This window comes from Emydura macquarii, unplaced genomic scaffold (genome assembly GCF_026122565.2).
Source record: "Emydura macquarii macquarii isolate MOO-44397 ecotype Brisbane River unplaced genomic scaffold, CSIRO-AGI_Emac_v2 contig_1254, whole genome shotgun sequence".
NCBI classification, from domain to species: Eukaryota; Metazoa; Chordata; order Testudines; family Chelidae; genus Emydura; species Emydura macquarii.
Window position 1 is genome coordinate 5,472,137 of NW_027131391.1, and position 22,508 is coordinate 5,494,644.

The following is a 22,508-nucleotide window of genomic DNA, read 5'->3' on the forward strand; positions in this document are numbered from 1 at the left end:
ACACACACTGTGGCTGAAACAAGAGATCCCTCCTTAATAGTTCCTGGGTCTCTAACCCTCACTCAATAGGTTGTTCTTTATGGTAGTGTGGATTTTACACACACACACTCACAGAATTTTTCCTCCTTCCTGTTAGAGAGATGTTAGACTGCCATGGCTGGCAGGAGCTACAAACCAGATTAGATGTTAAATCAATCTGGACCTCCCAGTGGGAGAGACAGACAGGTTCAAGATGAATAATGATTCGTCAGAACAGTAAAATAGATTATTTTATCAAAAAGGGGTGAGGGGGGAAACCTTCCTTCCCAGTATATTTTTTTATTAAACTGGGGGAAGGGGAAGTCAGGAAGTCCATGCAATTTAAAAAGAAATCCTTCTTCCCCTTGTTGCTAAACACAAGAAGGATTATTAGTCCCCGCTTCACTTTGCACTTTGCTCTCACTGTTTAAATCATCCCTTCCCTTGTCTTAAGTGTCCACCATGAATTTGAGAGTGCTGGAGACTACTCCCAACTCATGTTTCCTAATGACACTATTAAAGAATATTGGCTTATCCTTCTTTCTTCCATTTCTTTTTTTGGTTTGCAAAGGCAAATCCCACCAGGAACTTTTCTGAGTAAGAATTGAGTAAAGATCTGGTACTGAAGCTAATGGACTTTCTCGGAGTACTTATCTGTCTGTGTCTCCGTCTGAAACTTAACATCATCTGACAGAGCTAAAATAGCATTTAGTTTAAGCAGGTCTGTGGTGAAATCCAACAGATGGAGATCTCATTTTGGATTCACCTGCAGGTGATCTTGGCAAGTGTGTTAATCTAAACAGGAGTGAGTATTGCAGTGCAAGAGAGAGAGCAAAGATCCCCTGTAAGTCTATCCATGCCTCTGAATGAAGTTGCATCTGCTGATCTATTTCTTTGCTGCGTAGCTGCGGGAATAAAAATATCATTTCCCTCACCTAACAGTTCCCATGTGAAGACAAACAAACTGGGACTAGGGGGAAAGAACTTTGGGTCCACAGAAGAAGCCTTCATCCTTGCAATGAAGGATGTTCTTGTGGGTTAAGTCAGTGGCAGTGTTGCCAACTCTCTTCATTTTACCTTGACCCTTATGGTAAGTAGTATTTGGTATTTTTTCTTAAAGCCCCAGCTTCTGGAGTCATGAATGTGATTATGTGAGAAATCTCCGTTTTGATTTTTTTAAAGTATGTTTCTTGCTCTCATATCTGCAGAAAAAAACTGAAAACATGACCTGAGTGCGTCCTTCAGTCCACGATATGTTGTTTTAATTTCATCATTTTTGAACATCTGGGTTTAGCAATACTGAAAATGCAGGGGATCTGGCTTACATCCTGGTTCTGCCTCAGATTTCCTGTATGAACTTGGACCATTCACTTAGTCTATCCTGTACCTCAGTTTCCCTATCTGTAAAATGAGGACCATGTGCTTCCTGCTTTATGTATTGTATGCTGAGTAATAATATGAAGACTCCATTCCCATTTAAACTAGCAATTTATTAAACCAACTATTGACAGAGCTGCTCCAACTGCAGCTTAGTGTTCATTATCATGTGCACGCAGACGCAGACTGACTTCTTGGTGTCACCTCCAAACTTTTCCCTCCTGCAGTCTGTCCCTCCTTCTAAGCTCCATACAGGTTGCTACAGAGGTACTGAGGATAAAATCACTGTATTTTGTGAGGTGCTTAGGTAGGAGCCATATAAGTACATAGGTAGAAATCAAGGCTAGGGGCCTTGTAAGAAGGTTAAAGCATAAGGAACCTGTCAGGTGCCCGGCAAGAGGTCAAGCCCAAATATGGTCTTTGTGCTCTTCTGAGCACATAGACTGCCCCCTTGGGTTGCTCGCCAGAGGGTCAGGGAGTCATTCTGGTCCTGGAACATGCAGAATGGAGCCCAAACCACTTTCCTAATTGGGGTACTGGATAGTGTGTTCCCCCTACGGGTTATGGACTTTGTGCAGCTCCCAATATGGGCCTATTCAATGGTGCTATCTGCACCCCAGAAATGCACTCCAGTGTGCTACACTCACAGTCCAAAAAAGCACCACTGGTGGGGATAGTGTTACAGGGTGTCATAGAAGAATGTCGGCTGATGGCAGGAGGGCCCCTTTGTCTCTTGGCCCTTGATTCGAGACAAGGCCCTGGGTTAGGGAGACCAAAGAAACCCCTCTAGAACAAAGGATGTGTGTCTGGCCCAATAGGGCCCCATTCTTGGTCCATCCCTAGACATGACCTTAGCAATAAATAATTCTGATGCCACTGAGCTGTGGCCCAAGAAAATAGGGCAAGTGATGAGAAATTATGGGTCTGACTGCTCCCCCTCTTTGCCTCCCTCCCTCACTGTGCTTGTTTCTCTTTTTATCCTTCCCCCCCCCCCCCTCCTTTTTCTGGACAGATCCTTGAATCCTGGCCATTCCCCCAGCTTCTGGGATTCCCATTATACATTCTTGATATTTAACAGCTTTGGCGTCTTCCATCGCTGGGAGTGAAAAGAGGAAAAACAGCTCAGAAATTTAATGGAGCAAAATCTGCATACAGAGCCCTGGTTCCATGTCCCTTTATGCTGTTTACTTGGATCTTAAAAGCTACGAGCTGTGGCATCTACTCAGACTTCATCAGCCCATCTCGCCCTTGATGCTGGCCTCAAACACTGCCAGCTCCAAGCTTCTTTCTTCAGTCACCTCATTAGACCAGGAGGATTTTTTGTTTCTTGTGGTCGCCTTATACTTTCTCTCCCCCTCCACTGCACCCCTCCCCCTCTCTTCCTCCATAGTTAGGTTTACTGCCAAATCTTCACTATTTTGCATGTGAAATCAGCAGAAGACAATCCTGGCTCTGTGTGACAAAAAAATTTTTTTTTCAGTTGGAAAATGCTGATTATGGTTTTATTTTATAGGGGACTAGCCCTGGATTTGATCTGCACCATAAATTATGCCATGCCAGTCTATTCATCATCATTAGCATTATTTCTTTATTTACATTGCATTAGCACCTACGAGCCCCAGTCACAGATGAGTCCCCAGGTCATTGTGTTAGACACTGTACGAACACAGAAGAGAGAGGATCACTGCCCCAAGGAGCTTTCTGTCTGTCTGTCTGTCTGTCTGTGTGCATCTGTGTGTAGACTTTTTTTATTTTTATCTGTATGCAGAAAAAGTACTGTCTTTTATGAATCCCTAGGACAATGCAGCATATGACTAGACTTGTGCAAATAACTGATTTTTTTTCAGTTCAATGGCTGAACCAAAAAGATGGGGAAAAAATGAGTTTTGGATCAAACAGTTTCATTTTCAAGGTTTCTTAAACCGTTGTCCAATAAAATGGAGGGAAATTCCAAAATCAAAGCTTTCTGAAATGCCAAGTTGAAATGCTAACAAACAGTTCCAACATTTCTGATCTTTCTTTTATTCTTTTGACCAAAACAATTCACTGCAATTGACCCAAATCCACATTTCTTTTGGTCAACCCAAATCCACGTTTTTCAGCCAAAAATGCGTTCATACAAATGTCACCCAGCTTCACATATGACCCATCCTACTAAAGGGATACCACAAATGTTCTTTATGTGCATCCCTGTAACTATAACATCATGCAGCGTGCTTGACAAACCATGAACTACACATCTCATGATTCCCAGGGGTCAAGAATAAAGTACTGGTGCAAGGGTCAGGGAATTGAAGGAGTGGGAGATGTTTGAGAGAATGTGTGCTGCTACTGTTAAGGAAACCACTATAAATGTTCATCACCGAACAGACATGATTAGGCAGATGAGAGGTATGCTCTGGAATTCGGGCAGAGGGAATAAGTAGCAGAGAAAGACTGTCTCCCTATTTAATGTTGTTGCTATTCTCTAGGGGATGTCTCCGGGCAGATTGCAATTTTGTGTTGTTCAGAATTTGAATTTGGCTTACTTTATGGCATGCTATTCAAAACCATCTTGCATGGGTGTGACTAGTCAAATGGTACAGCTTCTGCTCCCCAGCTGTGTGAGTGTAACCGTTATCCGGTTTCTGGTGCATATTTAACATTTTGCTTGGTACAAATATTTGGGACCTTAAAATTCACTCTTTGGGTGAAATTCACCCGTGGGCCTAGGACTAGTACAGGGTCTATGCCTCACAGAAGGCCCGCTTAGATCTTTTTTTGGAGAGTGAAGAAGTATATAGGCCTTGGGGTCAGTTGGGGTGGGGAGTGGGTGGACAGGAGGTGATGGGGGGGAGGGGAGGGGCAGGAGGGAGAGGGTCTTGAATTTCACTATCCATAAGTATTTGTATTTCTATATTCAATTGCGCTAATGCTCTTGGAAACTAAGTACAAAACCGGGCACAAAACACACTCCAATTCATTAACACACATGAGCAAATAGTTCCTGCAAAAGGTTTTCTACATTAGCCTAGCTCTGTCTTGGATGTGATATGGGTACATAAAATGATGAATGGTGTGGAGGAGGTAACTCAGGCATTCCTGTTTCAATGCAAGAGCAAGGTGACACAATAAAAATGAAAGGCAATAAGGAAATACTTTTTAATACAGGGCATTATTTAGCTAGTGGAAAACTTTGCTATACATTATCATTGAGGCCAACTGCTTAGTAGGATTGGAATTCTGTATGGATAATGAGAACATCCACAGTTACAGTAAACAGGATAAACACATGTAAGGGATGTGCACCTTCATGCGTCAAGGCATGGTGGAAGTTGGGAAGAAATTTCCCCAATGGATAGGTTTATCCAAAAGTATCCATTACAATGTTTCTTGTACCAGCCTCTAAAGTGGTGGTTCTCAACCCATTTCCCTTTATGGGCCGCGTATGTGGCCCACAATGTGTTATGTGGGCTGCATCTAATAGTACATGTATGGCCATGAAGATGTCACATGGGCCGCAACTGTGGGCTGACTGGGCTGCAAATGGCCTGCGGGCCACAAGTCGAGAACCACGACTCTAAAGCATCTTGTAGTGGCCATTGTCAGAGACAGGGTGAACCTTGGGTCTCATCCACTACGGTCATTCCTATATTCTTATCTGCGCTGCTTCTACTTGAGTTTCTCCTCACCTCCAACCCAGTAGCAGAGAAATGCTTTATTGCCTCCAATGACACGTTCTCTTATTACAAACTTTTCAGACGTCGGACGAAGGTGAGAATCTTGGTTTGTTCTTGTGATTTATTTATTTATTTATTTCTCTCTGGAACTGTCCGGGGCCCCAACAGCCAGAAAGGGAGATTTATTGCCTGAAAGCAAACCATTTCACTCTCTAAAACTGCTGCCCTTGGGTCTCTCTGTCTGTAACTGAGCTCTAGCCTCATTTCTTTGGATTTGGTCCATGCCCTGCAGCCATTGCACCAGGATGGAATTGTCTGCATCACCTGGGTGCTAATCTCCTTGAAATGTTCCCTGAAATTTGACATCCTAGATTGAGTCTGTCTAGTAGGGAGGGCCAGTCTCTGTGAAGTTAACCTTTTTCCGCTCTCAGACCCTGTCTGAATATCAGACCATTAAATGACGGAGAACTAATCTCTTTGAATACTCCTTCCTGGATTACAGAGATCAGAATGTGCTGTTTAAAGACCTCACTGAGTAAGGCACAAGAACTATCAGCAGTTGCCTGTCCAAGATCTCCTTCCCAGGCCTGTGTTTTCCCTCTCCTTCCCCCCTGCTGCCGTCCCCGCATTGACACTAGGGTAACCCCAGAAACTGAAGTGGAATTACTACCAATTTACAATGGTGTAAATGAGCTGAGGATCAGGCCCAGTGAGTTAACCCTCTTCACTGCCACCTTTCAATTTGGCAGCTGTTCATATATTTATAACAATATGTACTCGCTGGTCAGCATATTCTTCAAGGGCTATTATCTCTCTGCTCCCTACAGCAGTAGGTACACAGTAGGGAGTTGCATCAAGGAAATGCATTAAGATGAATCAGCAAGAGAGAAGGGTACCTTTGGGCCAACTCCCTGCTTCTCAATTATTTACATCTCATAATTTCCAGCAAATCACTGGCTGTTTATTGGCGCTCATCTATAATTGAAGAGTTTCCTAGATCCCTGGCCTGCTCTGCTCAAGATGTAGCTGGCCGTGCATTTGAAAGCTGTTATGAAAATCCCACAGGGGAAGACAGGGTCTCAGGAGTGGCTGGCCATCCACTGAGGATACACCCTTTTAATTTTTGGCTTTTGTGGGCACCCGGGATTGGTAGATTTCCAGCATGTGGTTTACCATCTGTAATTGACCATGCAGAGAATATAGGGGCTGTATGTTACATTGCCAAGACAGCCCCTGATTTCAAGGATTTCACCTTTTAAAAATGGTGTGTACAGTACACTGCTGAAACTGACCAAAGGGCAAATGGAGGACAATGATGTTCACACAGTCCTTGAAGAATACCTCAGTAAGAACAGCTATTCTGAAAAAGTGAAAGCCACATCCTGTTAGCAGGTGTGGAGCTTAAATTTCCTATAACTTTTTAGTATCTATTTTCCTGGCTCTCTAATTTTGCAGTAAAATATCTAGGGTCCTTATACATATTTCAGGATAACATCATTTTCTCTGAACAAGAGGTCAGTTCTTTACCCTTGTGTCATTATGAGATTTTGGCGGATGCCTTCCAGGGAAAAAGCTGGTGGGCCAGCCTGCAACTCTGTTACTGGAGGAGAGGGGGAGGCTAGATGTGACTCTTTCAAATATTCCTCTATCTGTGTCCACCTGTGGTCTCATTTTGACCTTTCTGATTCATCTAGAAGATGATAGTGTCCTTTGACTCTCTGGAGTTAGGCTTGGCTAATGCAACACAAGATAAGGAATGCAGGGTGGAGAATCCTATAAAGCCGCTTTTATTAGTGACAGGTTCCGAGGAGACAGGAGGCAAGGTGCACCTTAAAGCAAAATCCTGGGTTTGTTCCTGCAGTTTCGACTCCTACCCAGGGCTCATTGCTTCCATCCAAACTCCTGTTGAGTAATACCTTACTCCGTGCATGGTCTCAATGATTTTGGTGGTCCTATCTTGGAGAGGAAGATACTACACAATGTGAACATGGATGGCAGAAATGGACACTCTGTCCCCAGCACAGAACAGAGTTTAGCCATGTAACTGACAGAAGTCGGTGAACAGCCCATTGAGTCGGTCACCCTGTCCTGTGTTGTCTCTTTGCCTCCTAAAACACAAACAGTCAAGAATTTGGGCACTGACTAATGGAAACAGGAGACCCTCATCACTAGAACTGCATGGGAAATGATTTTCCTCATTCTGTGAGATTTCTAAAAATATTCCTGTTCCAAATTGGAACTGTCAAAATTTTCACTCACCTCTGTGTGTTTTTATATATATTTAAAAAAAATCATGGATTGGGTTACTTGAAGTCTTAACTGTGGTCATTTTGAAACATTTCATTTTAGTTTTGGCATTTATTTTATTTTTTTAAAATATAAACGAGCTAAAATTTCAAAACAGAAAATGTTTTGGACCTGCAAAATAGACCTTTTTTGTTTTTAAAAATGTCAAAATGACGTCTTTAATAATTTCAAAACTCTTTTTTTGCAATGGGCAAGGCATCAAAACTGACCCTTTCCCCAAAACTGTTTCGCTTTCAACAGACCAGCATTTTCGAAAGAAAGAAACATTTTGTTGAAAAATTTCTGACCAGTTCTAACCATAGCTTCCTTTCATGGCTCCCCAATAATAATAGCACTTACATTCTACTCTAGCCAGTAACACAATATTACAGAAGGTGAAGAAATAGCTATGCCAAAGAAGGACTCACATGCCAAAGACGAGACATGGACACCCAGTTGGATTAAAATTAGAACCGTTCTTAACCACCTCTATAAAATGAACTGAACATGAAACAAATGAACAGTTGTTGTGGAAACTGGAAAATTTGTTAGTTTTGCGATTGTTGTTCACTTCATTTTCACACACCTCCGCTCCTGGACCTTGGTCTGGCTCTCATTCTAAGCACTTCCACGTCTAGTGTCAGCAGGAATAATGTTCTTCTTATTTCTGGCCCAATTAAAAGCAGGAAGCTCTAAAAGCCTGGCAAGGGAATCTGCTCTTGTCATGAGTTTTCTAGCTGAGTTTCACAAACCTGAGATGTAGACAACCTGGGTAAACTGTGCCTGAGCATCAGAAGCTTTGGGTGATTTTTTTTCCTTTTTTTTTTCTTTTGAAGAATTACCCTTATCTAGGGATGTGATAGATTCTCCACCATGTGAAGTTCGATGTCAAGGTTGGGTTAGTTATTCTAAGGGATATATGCTAACTCAAAGGTTATGGGCTTGATGCAGGAACCACTGGGCATAATTCTCAGGCCTGACTTATGCAGAAGGTCTGACTAGATGATTATAATGGTCCCATCTGGCTTTAATCTATGTTCATTGTTTGTTCAGGTCATTGACAAATGCAAAGTAACATATGTATATTTTAGAACTGGATTAAACACCTAAAGTTTTGCCTCAATAGTAATACAGCATTTTTGGAGTTTATTTTCCCCTTTTTCCATCTATATAGTGCTGATCACAGTAGGAAAAGTTCTTTCATGATCATATGGTTCTTTTAGCCCTGTTGCGAATGTAGTTAGGAGCAGCTCGGGGTTTCAGGTGGGTGCGTTTTAAACTATTCTATAAATAAATGAATTCATCATATATTCTTTCTCTCCCCCGCCCCTTCTCTCTTCTGCATACTTGGCAGGAATTTTCAGTTCACATCATTCATGATTTGATACAGTTACTCACCAAGGGTGGAATTTGCTCCCATGCAGAAAGACAGCACAAGCCCTGTGCACCACTTCAGCCCTCCAAACAGGATCTAAATGCATAGTTGTGGTCCTAGCCCCTTCACACAGGGGTGAGTGTCAACCAGGGAGGTAAAGGGTGGGTGGGTGATGGAAAGCAAATGAATTTGTAATATAATATGGAAGAAGGGGGAGGAAAGTAATTTGGGGATGCATAAATAGAGGCATCACATCTAATAATTCCTTCCTTTATGGCTTTGGTGCAGCTATAGCTGGCATACTGCATTCTGTCCTGGGTACTATGTTACCAAAAACTTAAAATTCAGAAAAGAGCAATAAAATTATTAGGGAACAGGAGGGACTGACTTATGAGGAAAGATTGAGTTAAATATGTACCGTTTGGATAAGTGACATGTCATGGGAACATAAGGTGGCAGTATTTGAAGGGTGTAAAGACTGAGAGAGGGAATGGTAGGAGCAATGGGTCAGGATTAAGAGAAGGAAAATTCAATTTGAGTATCATGGAAAAACCTCCCAACAGTCAATTTTACTGTGAAATAAAGGAAGTAATGGAAGCCTCATCAACTGGGACGTTTACAATTAGATTGCATAAAATACTAGACCATGTATTATGCACTGAAAGAGGGTCATGGAACTTGGGACTGATCACATCTTCATCTCTATCCCTTATGATCTGGTGAAACCCAGTGCTTAATTTGTGCCAGGGCTAAGCTCCAGCACCTTTAGGCTTTCTGCATCAGTTATGAATGTAAATAAATTGCTTGAACCCCGGCACCTGTTTCATTACAAATTAAGCGCTGTTTGAAACACTGGAGTTTTCAAAGCAGTGTAAAGATCTGACTGCATGAAATGACGCCCCGCACAGTGTGGTTCGTATGAGGTCTGATCTTATTCTTATGGAAGTCAGTGGCAAGACCACCCACCCCTGCTGCCGCCGCCACCATTGATCGCCCTCACTGCCCTTTGGAACAGGTCTAGAGTCACCGCTCCTTTTCCCTTAACACGAGTAAGCCTTGTTGCTGGTTGGATATTTAGCCATTATGAAGCCCTTTAGACCTATGTACAGTCATTCAACCAATGAGTTTCGAGGCTTGTCTACATGTAGATACTCAGGAAAGATCAGATGAATTAACTAAAGATGTAACGTCAAATCCCTGGGTGGATGCCCTGATTCAGAAGTAAAGTGGCCTTAGATCTCTAGCTTAATTCTCCTACTAGGCCTGCAAAAATCCCAAACCAAGCAGTATTTTTTTGAGGCAGCTGTCACAGTTCAGGGCACCTGCACCTGTTCTTTTCCCTCCTCCATGGTCCAGCAAGGGCACCCACTCTAGGCTCTTCAGCTGGCATGTTGCAGGAAATTGTCAGACCTGTCACAATAGCATCCGGCAATCCCTGAACCATCCAGTGCGACTGCCTTTGCCCAGGGTGGGGGAGCATTTAACACCACAGTGGTAGGGTGCTGACAACTGACACCTCCTTTATTATTGAAATGATCTGCAAAAGGAAAGAAAATAAGAACTGAAACTGTACCCTCCCAAGGTAGTTTTATGTAGCTAGAAAAGTGAGGTGGTTTCCTGCTCTAAATATTTAACATGATGTTTATGATATTTCCTCTGGGGAAGAGATGCTTGAAAGCTAATGTTTATGAAGCAGGTCTGAAGGGATGGAAAGGGGAGGGAGGGCACGCTAGCCTGAAAGGGGAGAAAAAAATCTCAGGAGATGCCTGATTTATGGCTTTACTTGCAGGAGAAAAATCTCTCCGTTTTGTTAAAAAGGCTGTGACTGATGGAAAGCAACTTCACCTCGGCTCCTTTTGAAACCAGAAACCTGCTTCCTGAATGCAGTATGCCAGACGGGTTCTGGCTCTGAGCCTGCAGGAGTCTTTTACTGGCTGCTGCCTGCATCCTTTTGAACCTGTAGTTTAAGTACAGGTTGGCATGATGGCCTTGTGGTTAAGGCACTGGTCTGGGATGTTGAAGGGAGAGGTGGGTTCAATTCTGTTATGATTATGGGTGTTTAATTTCTCTGTGCCTTAGCTCCCAGTCTGTGAAATGGGAGCGATAATACTTCCGTACAGAGAGATCATGAGACTAAGTCACTGATGCGTTGGTAACAAGGTATTTGGGTATGTCTAAGGGTACTCTACACTGCAATTCAAAACTGTGGCTCTGTGTCTGAGAGTCTGGATCAGGCTGTGGGGCTAAAATTTGCAGTGTAGACACTTGGGCTCTGAGACCCTCCCTAGCAGGGCTCCACCCAAGCCTGAACATCTACACTGCAATTTTTAGCCCTGCAGCCCAAGCCCTGCAAGACCAAGTAAGCTGACGTGGGCCAGCCTTGACCATGCTGTGAGTCTTTTGTTGCAGAGTAGATGTACTCTAAGCCCAGGCACTGACTCAGGTTTGAGCCCAAGTCCCTCTTCCATCCACACACGAATCAGTCTGACTTGGGTCAGCAAGCGGACAGAACCCAGGTCCTAAAACACTGCTCAGGAGGCAGGTCTGAGGCACATGTCCACTGAGACATGGGTCCAAGCCCTGTCACTTTGCAATGTGGATGCAGTGCAAGCTACAGACCTGAGTCAGAAGGTCTGTGTAGCACAGTGTGGATGTGTTACCACAGCTGTGAGATCTAGGGTTACAATGCAGAGTGGACTTTCAAGCGTGGCTTTGGATACACCAAGTCCACAAACCTGGGTTCACAATGCAGTGTAGACGTAGCCTGTGTGTACTGACGGGAGAGATTCCTTATCCTCTCTGTTATCAAGGTGCAGTGTCCAGTGATAGTGTTGAGCATGTTTGTAGCTTTGGAGGAAAGTCCCTGGAAGGGAGAGAGAAATCTCTCCATGTGGGAAAAAGGGGATGAGAAAAATCACCCAATTCCCAAAAAAGAGCAAGAGGCCAGACATCAAAAATCTTAATGTGCCTCTCCCTTAGATGGGTGTCTCCAGCAGTAGTTGTATTTTTTTAATCATACAAGTTATTGCCACTACGTTTACTGCCTATGCCTGCTATTGTTTTTATACAGGAAGAGGTCTATGTTAGTACAGAGCATTTTATTGTACATCATAATTATCCACTGGGTTCTCAGCAAATATCTGTCTGAGCTTTGATCTTTCTTAGTGAACCAGTGAGTGGGTGCGAGAGGCTTTTGGGGTTAGACTTTGGGGAGCTATCTGCAGCTGAAGACAAGCTGGAAGGCCGTGGCCAAACATTTTGAACCTGGGTTGCCTAAATTTAGGCTCCTAAATCCCACATTTGGGCACCTAAAGCTGGGGGTTTCAGAAGAGCCCAAGGAAGTTTGGCCCCTAACTCCAATGCCGAACTCCCATAGGCTCCTTAGAAACTCCCATTCCTAAACAAATGGCCTGATTTTCAATGGTGCATTGAGGTCATTGGTTGCTGCTGGGTGCTGAGAACCTCTGGAAATCAGGTCCCTTTTTTAGGTCCCTGAAGATGGATTTAGAAGCTGACCTCTAGGCTCCCAGGTTTGAAAATTTGCACCAGCACGCTGGCTTTTAGAATTTTTTGTAGTAGGACCAGAGACCAGTTTGGGGCCCTGGTTCCTCCCTGCACTGCGCCATGTTCGGCTGTAGTCTGTTCATATAAGTGGACATGTGTCCATCTCCACATTGGTGTGAGCATGCCATTGTCCACTCTCTTTCCCCTTCACCTTCATGCCTTTGGCCTCCCACAGGGTGTAACCACCACATGGTTATTTTTTTTCCAGGATCATCTTGTTTTGCACAGGGCAATCCTGAATCCAACAAGTCTCTTTTGCGGAGTATTAATGGGCCCCCAAATTATTTTGGGGTCAAATGAATCATTGCACCATGACAATGCATCACCATATAGTGATATTTCCATGCTGTGAAGCAACATCTGGATGGAGTACTCTCAATCTCCTTCTGATGGGCCAACAAGTGTGCATTTGTACAGGGCCCCATTCTTGGCTGGTCCTTTGGCATGACCATAATAAACATAATAAAAATAATAACTCCCATTAGTGTAATGTCCCACTGTCTAGTAGCTGGACCGTTAGGGGACAACAGCCTATTCTATTACCAGCTAATAATGTTACTCCTTTTAAAACAGGAGTCTGTGCTGTGACCCTGAAGGATATTGGTTCAAACCCTGATGACAACCCACTACCATTTATCATTACAACAAGGATACCTGAAGAGAGATTTAAACTCTGGTAGATTTCAGATGGCTGGGATGAACTTTATCTAAGGAACCTGTATAACACGTGGGCACGGTATGTGTCATGTCCCCCTCTAGTGGTCTATCCAAATAAAAAGATAAGTTTACTACTGCTATGGACTAGCTAGTGGAGCTACTCATTCAGCTCAAGTGGTGGAGGCTGATGCTTTCAGTGCCAAAGGTCCCAACTTGAAACCTCATTGATGAGCCACAGAAGAGGTCATTGCACATATGGGTCAACCTTTTCACCTTTGAACTCTCTTTTAAAACAAAAAAAGTTGTGGATTTCTATAAACTTCAGACGCTGGGAGTCACAAAGCATAAAACGAACAAAAATACCTGAGTGTCTGGAGCAGAGGGTGGAGGGGAAGGCATTTTTACAAGGTTTTAAAAAAAAATAAAAATCCCCAAACCTACAAACCCCTTGAGACCTGCCCATAGGGAGAAATACAGCAGTAACTATTTACGCCACCGACCTGGAGTGATTTGTGGATGCAGGGCAGAATTATTTATGGTTTGGTGCAGGAAAAAGTTTCAGCTCCTTATTTGCCCTCATAAGTTATGAGTAGTCTTGGTGGGTCAAAGGTCAGATTTTGGTTTTAATGCCCATCTCCCTTTAAAAACAAATAAAGCAATCTTTGTGAAAAGAACAGTTTGGAGGGGGTAGGTGGGGGGGGAGAATAGGCTGAGAAGGCTGCTACTCCTTCCTGCTTTGATGTTTCAGATCTGGAAGGGATCATAAATTTGCTGGTGTGAGATAGTGATAATAAATGTTGCTTTTAGCTGCCGGAATTTTAGCTCACACAGCATCCATTATCACTGGCAACTGCAAAGGGGAATGTACTTTTTTGGGGGACTCTTTAGAAAGATAAATATTCACACCATTATCTGCTGACATCCCAAAAGCTCAAATGTTGCCTCCCTTTGTGATCATCTCCCTGCTTCCCAGTCTAAACAATCCTGTGTTATTCCAAGGAGCCTGCAGCCATTGGCTCACCCTTGCAACATTTTCTCCATTTCAGCTATTTATTTGATGGCCCTTGATGATTTCACTGGGTTTAAGGTGTGGTGGACAGAAGAATTGTGAAGGGGGATACTTTGAAGCAGAAAACACTGAATGTGGGATGGAATTAAGGCTTGAGATTTTCAGAGGAGCCTAAGGGTTTTAGGCATGGAATTGCTATTCAGTTTTAATGGGATTTGGGCACCTAATTCTCATAGACTCCTTTGAAATTCCCACCCTAGAGGATTTACCATTTGTTTCTTTCAAAATAAATGGATACTAACAAGTGTGCCAAAGAGTGCCCATGCACTAAAGTTTCTAAATCAATATGGAGCATGCTAAATAAATAGGCTCAGACGCCACTGCCAGGACAAGGCACACTACTGGAAACGTCTGAAACTCTGACAAATGCTCAATGCGGGTTTGGAGTGGTGCATCTACTGACAATGCAGCTGGCTCAGTCACGTCGTCATATTTTAAATCTGCAGGGTTGTTGATAAATGTTTTTAACTACTCAGGTGCTTGTTAATGTCTGTCTGCCCAATGCCAGCAATGTCGTATTCCAACAATTTCCGTAAGGATTTATTGAGCAGAGATATGTTTGGAATGTGTTTTTTTGCCAAATGAGTTATCATCCTCATAAGCCTGTCCATCCATTTTACATTGCCGAATGAGCATTTCAACTATTGCTTTTATTTTATCTGGATCAGCAATTAAGCCAACTTTACTCAATTTACGTCCATTATAGATTACCTCTGTTAGAAGCAATTTATTTTATTTTTGTTCAAGCATAGGTCTATTTCTCTTGCCCCCTCCAAAACTTGCCTAAGATTTTTCATATTATATATATCTATTTAAGGTCCCCAGTCCAAATTAGAAGATTCCCCCACCCCCCAGCATTATAACTTCATCACTTTGTAATCCCTCAAAGCTTTATTCAGCTGCTCTTTTAAAATACATTGGGAAGAGAACAAATACCAAAGAGTATTTGTGTGAAAGTATAACATCTAAGCAGTGTATTAAAAGACACTAAGTTTGGCTTGTCTGCTTCTACTTGCCAAATACTTAACTCCAAATATTCCTGTTTTTGAGAATTTAGTTTCTATTTCTTTAACTATTTTTGTTGGAGAAGGTTCCCTTTTTATGGCTTTATTGAAACCATGTAGATCAGCACTTTATCTGATTGGTAGATTGGTGCTTTATCTGGCTTTTGAATTACAACCATATAATTAATCCAGTTTCCATAGATTCAGAGTTTAAGGCTAAAAGGGACCATTAAATCATCTGATCTGACCTCCTGTGTACCACAAGATACACCCAGTTACCTCTGTATTGAGCCCAGTATCTTGTGTTTGGCTAATATGTCTTCCAGAAAGGCAGCCAGTCTTGATTTGAAAACATCAAGAGATGCACCACTCTCCTTGGTCAGTTGTTCCAATGGTTATTCACCGTCACTGTCCTTTTTTTTTTTTTTTTTTTTTAAATTGCCTGTTTTCTCATTTGAATGTATTTAGCTTATGCTTCCAGCCAAACCCACTCTATAGGTTGTTCTACTTTTTTAATGATACTCAGCCTCTCCAAATTACCGAGTTCACTTTTTACCTTTTCTGTCAGGCAGATTGGATTTTTCTTATTGGATGGAATATTTGAGTTATTGATTTATTTTCTTTAATATTGTATTCTTCTTTTGGCTCTCCTGTGCCTTGGAAGAGATCTGAGAATTCTTCTAGAATGCTGCCTGTGCTCCTTGTAAGAGGGCCATTGGCATATTCAAGAGTTAACGGAATAACTCAGATGTGGAGGATTGAAGTCGGGCCACAGTTTGTGATTCATTCTGAGATCTTTGAGATGGCAATTTCTATATACTTTGACTATAAAATTACATGACTTCTACAGCCCCTGGAATTGTCCTAATTGAAGGGATGGTTCTAATTTCCTCATTTTATTGGGAAAAGCCAGCCCTTTAAATAGAGCATTCTTACCAGTGCAGTCTGTTCACCTTTGTCCCCATGAATGGTTAACTGACCATTACCTAAAAAATGAAAAATAAATTTCACTGATGCTTCTCAGTATCCATCAATCTGTTTTATGCTGCCACCCATCACAGTAGTATCTGAGCATTTTGCTCGTAAAATCAGTAGCAACAACAAAGTCCTTTGTGGACCTCAGGGAGTCTCTGGCACTTCTCTATTTTTCAGAGGAAATCCTTGGGGCTAGAAAGGGGTGTTTGTATTACGAACGTCACTGGTGGAACAGCTCTCTCAGAGGATAGTTTTGCCACGTTTTCTTAAAGATGGTCAGACTCTTATACCCCGAGTGTAACTTTAACCCCCAATGGTCAATTGTTAGTGTTATCTATCATGTTGCAAGCTCCAGCCCATGGCTGCAGCTATTACAAAGTCTGAGTCCACTCCTAAGAAGCCAATGGGAGTCACTTGGGCTCCTAATATTAGGAATTGGCAGAATGCATATTTTGCATGAAGGAAAGCTCCAGGGCAGGGTATATTTTTATGTTATAAGTGAACTTATAAAGTCTGTATACATATCCCTTATCAAGAATTCCCTGCTCTTTAATTAGGAGGCTCAATGTGTTAGCCAATGTTTGAGGCAGACCTCATAGGAAAATCTCACAGTAGGTTTCTGCTGTCCTTTTCCTCCAGGGTGCAGTGGAACTGATAATGTACCAACCAGAACAAATGTTGTGTAGTTACAACCTCCAGCCCAGCACAGTAAGAAGCGGTAAGTTCTGCTATGCATCCTGTTATCACTGAGAAAAACCAGCTTAAATACCATGAGCCAGCAAGGGTGAATGTTAGAGCGCGATGGGCTGATGATGGCTGGATGCAACTGAATGGTCTTGACCAGTCAGTAGGATGTAAACATCTGGGAATGGGTATCTTGATGTAATGGGCTGGCTGAAAGCTGCATGGTGAAGTGCAATGGGATTCATAGCAGTGACATGTTGGAATCCAATCTGCTGTGAGCAAACTGCAAGTGTAAATGCAGGGGGGTCATTAGCAGTTGCATGTTGGAATTGCAATGAGCTATCCAAAGTTGAATGCAGTTGACTAAGCAGAAGTTGGATGTTGGAATATAGTGGGCTAGCATTGGCTTGCCATTAGAATGTCATTAGCAATGACGTATATTAATGTGGTTGTATGCACTATTAGCCTTCATCTGTGAATAATACTTATTTGCTTTTGTGAACAATAAATTCATCATCTTTTTTAAAGGAAAAAAAGAAAATCCCTAAATCAAAAGTAGTCATAAGTGATTGGATAGCAGGGATGTACTCTGTACATGTACAGAGAATTCACCCCAGGGTCTATGGTCTGACCCTTGCTGAGATGCTATGAGATCACAGCAACAAGAGAGAAAAAGACAGTTAGCTGGTCAGGATTGCACCCGGCTAATGGAGACAGGTTCCCTACCCCCTCCACCTCTCACACCATGCTGGTCGATTCAAATTGATCCTAGTTCTGCTGAGTGAGAGCAGTCCTTCAAAGTTTATTCTGGTGTCAATTTTTATGGTTTCCCTCACCCGATCAATAGAGTGCATAATCATTAAAGCAAACTTTGTGAAAGCTAATCCTTCAATATGAGTTTTATGAATGGCTCCGAGCTCTAGGTCTAACCATTTGGATGTAAGTGGAACCTTTAATCAGGTGAGTGACAGGAGACAGGCAACAGAACTTGCGGAGATTGGAGTCCACTTCTATATGAGACTCTGCAGAGCTAGCAGAAGGAAAGGGGAGTGGGGGGGGGGGAAGGAATATACATCCTCTAAAACCAAAGTTTCCCTTCTTTTATTATTTATAAAACGTTTCCATTTTCTCATAATACTTTGCACTTATATCGCATCTTTCATGTGAAGCCGTCAGAGCACTTTTCAGATGCTAATTAATTAAGCCTCAGAACCGTCCTGTTGATTGAGTAGATTAATAACCATATTAATTAATACTACTTGCACTACGTTCTGCTCAAGACTCTCCAAACATCCCAGACTGAAATTGGCTATGCCCATTTTACAAAAGGGTAAAATGAACCACGGGGGGGGGGGGGGGAGGCAAATTGCCTAAATATCATAGGGTGAGTCAGCCGCAGAGTCAAAAATGGAACCCAGGAATCTTAACTCACAGGGCTAGATTCACAAAGCAACCGAGGCAGGGCAATACTTCACATCACCGTACCTAACTTCTGGGTCCCTTGGGATGACTGGGACTCACAACACCTAAATGTGGAGCCTTAGGGTCCCTAAACAATGAGTGGGGGGAGAGAGGTGCCTCAAAATGGGATTCACGAAAGCCAGCATGCTAGGAGGCCCCCTGCCTAAGATAGCCAATGGGAGATACCAAGGCGTGTGTTAAGCCCTATCCCTCTCTTGAAGATAGTCGCCTAAGTCCAGGCTTCAGGGAGGTGCCTCCCTCTGCTTGGGATTCTCACTTGCAAACTCTCTTTTGGCATTAAATGCCTGTGCTGTTCTAGTGCAGGAGGAGGAGCCTAGTCATTAGGGTGCTCACTTGGATGTGGGAGACCCCCAGTTCAAGCCCTTCCCCCACTGAGGGGGAGAAGGGATTTGATCAGGGTTCTGCCACCTCTCAGGAGTGTATGTGGAAACTTGAATGGGACATCTCCCATATCTCAGGTGAGCATCCAACCACTGGGCTAATAGTTCTGAGGGAGCTTCTCCTTTTCCCTTCCTTCCCCTCCCCATGGCTTTTGTGTGTCAGCTCACCTCGAGGGGCCTGATCTGGTAGGTGAGGGCTGAGCCTGCTTACTGGGTCAGGCCCTGCTGGCTGGTTGGGTGGAGAAAATGCTGACCTTAGCCCAGTTTGTCCTTCACTCTGGCATGGGCTTCAGCCTTCGTGCTCAGAGGCAGAAACATAAGTGCCTAGGGAATGTCTATTGCAAAAATGTAGGTTCCCAAGCAAGTTATGGCACCTACAGCGTTCAGCAGCAGCTGAGTGGGGATTTTGTGAATCCCAGAGGGGCCTGATTCGGGGATTTAGGTGCCTAAAGTGACAGGTGCCTGGGTCCTTTTGTTTCTCTAACCTGCAGTGTCTTGTTTTGACACCTAGACCCAGTGCCTCCCTTCTTTTCAGTACATCCCTATCTTGTTAAGGTGGGAGGATCATTCTAACAGCTTACAGGTGGAGGGGGAAAAGTAAGTGTAACTATCCAAAATAGGGGAGATGTGGGGGAGAGAAGGGGGTTCTTATGTTCCTTGATCTACGGAAGATCAAATCACGGGAGCCAAGAGTCACCTGCCTTTTTAGAATGGAGGGAAAGCCAACGAGTAAGCAAGTTGGCAAAGAGTTCTTCAGCACGTTGCAGAGGAGGAGAACCCAGCAGAGTAAGCTGTGGTGTGAAGAAAAAGGGCACAAGGCTGCCCTGGAGGGATTTTCCTTAAATCACTGCACTTAGAAGAGTATGTGTGGTGGGGAGGAGGGGCAGAGAGAGGCAGAGTTTAATAGTAATAGAAATGCTTCCGTGGCAATGGAATATTTTCCTGCTATGTTTGCAACTCAAACCCTGAACCCATTAGGCAAGTGCGTGAAAATAGGAAAATGAAACTGATGAAAAGTGAAAGTGACTCCTTCATCTTCACTCTCCAAGAGACATGAAATAACAAAAGTAAACAAGTAATGTGAAGGGTGAACAGTAAATTCTTGCCACTGACTGATCTAGAGAGTGTGAGAGAAACTTCTCAAGTGATTTAAAAAAAAAAATTAAACATAAGAGCCCAGATCTCCAGCTGGTGTAACCTTTTACAGTTCTCTTATCAGTCAATTTTGCACCAGCTGGCCCATAGATATTTATTTCAATTATTAAAAAGAGACTTAAGTTAAAAATCTTGGGTCAGATCCCCAGTTGGTGCAAAGCAAATGACTGGACAGATGTAAAACTTTACAATGTCCTTTTCTAATAATAAAATATCTACAAGCCAGGTCCTCAGCAGGTGTAAATAGGGTAGCTCCATTTAATGGAGCCTGCTGACTTACTCCAGTTGAAGATCTGACCTTAGATCCAGGGCCCAAGTATAATATTTTGGGGCCCAATACAAATTTGTAACATGGGCCCCCTCACACACACATACCACAATCCCTCATCCCATACATACAATCTCATGAGCCATGAAAATTTTTTCCTCATGTAATGGGGGTTCCAGCCTGGGTCGGGCTCCCCAGGGCCTCCGGACTCTGGTAAAGTGTACCCTTCCCCCAACTCCCATGTGGGGGCCCTGCCTATATCTATAAACAACTATAATTGATCCTGATCTTGGGAAGCCCACAACAGGCAAGGAGTTGGCTCGAGCAAACGCACACCATAGCTGTGTTCTTTACTGCTCAGTGTCAGGAAAATGGTAAATGTCACTTATTTTCCACACTGAATTCATCCTTTCATTGGCTCTTCATAATAACTTTAACAGCACTCGGCTGTGACATCCACAGAGGTAAAAAGCAGCAGGAGCAGACGGATGCTTAAGGGGAAAGAGAAATCGCTTTTATGCCAGTGTCTTTAGCAATACAGGAAGAGTGAAGGTAAATGCAGGAAATGAAAGGCTGCCGATGCACAGCTGCATAGGAGATGTTCCTGAAATGGATCGTTGCAAGCTAAACTCTAAACTTGGGGGAAGGGACGCAGATCTGGATCCAGTTCTGTACATCGGGATGAATAAACCTGTCAGATTTTAGGTTGTTTTACAGCCAGATCCGGAGCTGAACACCATGTCTCAGGGCCGTTGCTACATGGAATGTTTTGTTCCGAGTTTCCCATGAAGCATCAGCAAGCCTATAACCCTGAGTGTCTCAAGGGAGATGAGCATAGGAACTCCGGGGCAGCTACTAACTTGGAAATGATTAGTTGCTGAGAAGTATTTCAAAAGCCTTTGGTCTGACAAGAGCTGACCTTTAATCTGCTAAATGGGATCTTTACCCTACGGAGGCAAAGGAAGGGATGGGAGAGAGGCTGACTTGGGAAAGATCAACAGGAGCTAAGGGCTGGGTCAGGGTAGGGTGGAGACTCGGTGATCCTTGCCCACCTCCCTGGGGCTCAGGGAAATATCAGTGGATGAACTTGCGAACTGCAAGCGACTCTTAGCATCTATTTCCCTCTCATTACATACCCTTCCTCCCTCATGCACTTCATGCACTGGTTTTTACTTAAAGCAGGCCTTCTGTCTAGTTCAATGGGGATTCTTGTGCTCGGGTGGGAGGAGGGTCAGGTAACGGTGAGTGGAGAGTCTAACTTCGTAGTGGTCAGTTTAATACCTGGCGATGCTTCCTGTCAGGCCGAGGAAATCCCAGAGTGAATATATTACCTGTGGGCAGCCAGGTTAGGAGGATGCTTAATTTCTCAGAGCAGTCGTTGGCTTTGTGAGGGCACTGGGGCTGGGATCCCAACTGGCAGAGAAATGGCTCTGCTGGAAGAAAGCTCACACACCCGACGCTACCGTGGTGATGGGTGCCGCACTGCTGGAGCTCCAGCTGTCGTTGGGAGAACACAGCCCTGAAGAAGGGGACAAGAGTGAGTTCAGATGACAATGGTCAACCCATGAGTCTAGAGCTGCATGTGGATCCTTCAGAGTCCATGGGCCTGCTTGCACTGCTCTAGTGGAAATCCCGCCTGAATGGGCAAGATCTCTCTGGCGCCTCTCCTATCACTCTAGGCAGCCATTAAGTGGGAGATGGGGGAAAGAGGGAGAAAGAGAAGACAGATACCTAGGGGACGGAGTGTCTGCCAAAGCAGAAAACAGTTAAGAGGGTGTGGGCCCCGTGATCAGAAGGGGCCATGTACAGTTCTGGTGTAAGCAGGTGAAATGCCATTGGCTTTAATGGCATTATTTAATGGCATGTATTGACCCATTGTCCCTGACATCGAATATCCCCCTCCTGATAGCTCCCCCGCTACACGCTGTGAGTCGTCCCAGCAAACTCAGAATTGCCAACTACTAGGACCACTCGCCGTATGTAAAGTTTAAGCCTGTGTGCAAGTGAGTGCAGGATCGGGGCCTAAGTCAGGCGTTCCCAAACTTTTTGTCATCACGACCCCATTTCAGTGAAGTATTTCCTGCCGGGACCCCCGACAGCCTGGAGAACGCCATCTTGCTCTTCGCAGTGGGACCTCACATACACCATACATGCAAGGTCATGCCATGCAGAGCAAAATGGCGTCTTCTGCTGATGGCGTGAGCCCATTTGGGGTCACAACCCACAGTTTGGGAACCGCTGGCCTAAGAGCTTGATTCGACACACACTTGATTCTACACACGGTGCTGTGCTTCCTCCCACGAGCAGGCCCTGTGAAGTCACCGGGCCTGCCCATCAGAGTCAGCACAATGCTTGCTTGCAGGACGTTGTGATTTCAAAGGCCTGACTTTGTAGCTGGGCTGGACTGTTGTGAGGGAAGCTCACATGGCCAGATTCCTGCCTGGGGCCAGAACAGTTGAGCTGAGGATGCTCTTGCCCCTCATGTCAGGCAGTGTCTTCTGCTTCCTTTGTGCCCCAGCGAAGCCTCTGTGCCTGGGTATTGTCACCCAGGCAGA

At 43.9% G+C, this 22,508-nt stretch overlaps 1 long non-coding RNA gene across 1 annotated transcript in view; it reads left to right on the plus strand.

The window, feature by feature from the left end:
• The window catches only part of LOC137154557 (uncharacterized), a 256,245-nt gene that overhangs the window by 219,817 nt on the left and 13,920 nt on the right, over positions 1 to 22,508 (plus strand). Inside the window, exon 3 of the long non-coding RNA XR_010920233.1 lies at positions 16,624 to 16,702. This is a non-coding gene — a long non-coding RNA (uncharacterized lncRNA). The remainder of the gene's footprint in view (positions 1 to 16,623; positions 16,703 to 22,508) is intronic.